The sequence below is a fragment of the Rattus rattus genome, chromosome 15 (genome assembly GCF_011064425.1).
Source record: "Rattus rattus isolate New Zealand chromosome 15, Rrattus_CSIRO_v1, whole genome shotgun sequence".
Taxonomy (NCBI): Eukaryota; Metazoa; Chordata; class Mammalia; order Rodentia; family Muridae; genus Rattus; species Rattus rattus.
In genome coordinates, this window is record NC_046168.1 from 58,483,549 (window position 1) to 58,484,675 (window position 1,127).

A 1,127-nucleotide genomic window follows, 5' to 3' on the forward strand; every position below is an offset into this window, starting at 1 on the left:
ATTTCCAGTGTCCGGGATCTTTCCAATGCCCCGTTATGTAGTGACTTAATGACCAACCAACAGTAAATGGTTCAAGTGTGGCGCAGTCATAACATCACGGCAACCATTAAATTGTAGAAATATACTGCCATGGAAAAGATGTAACTTACTACTCTTAACCCCTAATGTTTGTAAGGTTTTTGAATGAAAAAAATAGAAAATTAAGGGAGAGGAAAGCAGGCAGCAGAAGGAACAGTGTTCAGCTCTGAAGGGAAATCCGCCAAAGTAACGTAGGTCCTAGTATGTTTGTCATGTCTGTGTCTGTTTTCTAAATCCAATCGTTCTAGTCTTTCCCTTTTGCTGCATACTTTGCATAGAGTTCTGTTGATAAAATCCTGAATTTTGAAGTGCCTCACTTCAGAATTCAATTAACTCTGGAGGCAAAATCGTTTGCCTCCTCCTGCCCAGGTTGTGAAAATGGAACTAAAGTTCTCATCAAGGTTTGAACTCATGATGTTCAACTGCAGATTATCCAGAATGGGGTAGAAATTCCTGGTATTTGGTAAGAGTTCCTGGAGCCTCTCTCTCTTTACAACAGTCTTAAAGATGACCTTATCTTTTTAACCAAATGGCAACAATCTACTTCCAATCAACATCAAATCAACTTTGCAAATGGTGTAATATTTTTGCCAAACCATGGTCTTTCAGAAGTTAGTTACTTTCAGGCTGGAAAGATGGCTGATGGTGAAGGGCCTGCTGTGCATGAATGCAGACCCTATGGAAAGCCACGTGCAGCAGTGCAGACCTACAGCGTCAGTTCTCGGGTGCGGTGAGATAGGCCTGGTCAGGTGAATCCCTGGAGCCGATCTCCCAGAATCAATGAGCTCTAGGTTCAGTAAGAGAACCTGTCTCCAAGAGTAAGGTAGACAGCAACAGAAGAGGTAAGTGTAGACTAGAGATGACACACTGAACACCAGGAGCATGCATGTGTGCGCACACATACACCCACTCTCTACTCTCTCACGTTATAACCAAGAGCATAAGTTAGAAAGTATGAAAATTTGGTAAGAAAATTTCATTCTTAAGTAGTTCCCTTTGTCTAAGATGAACTGCTAACAGTTATATGAAAAAACACCAAGGAGAATACA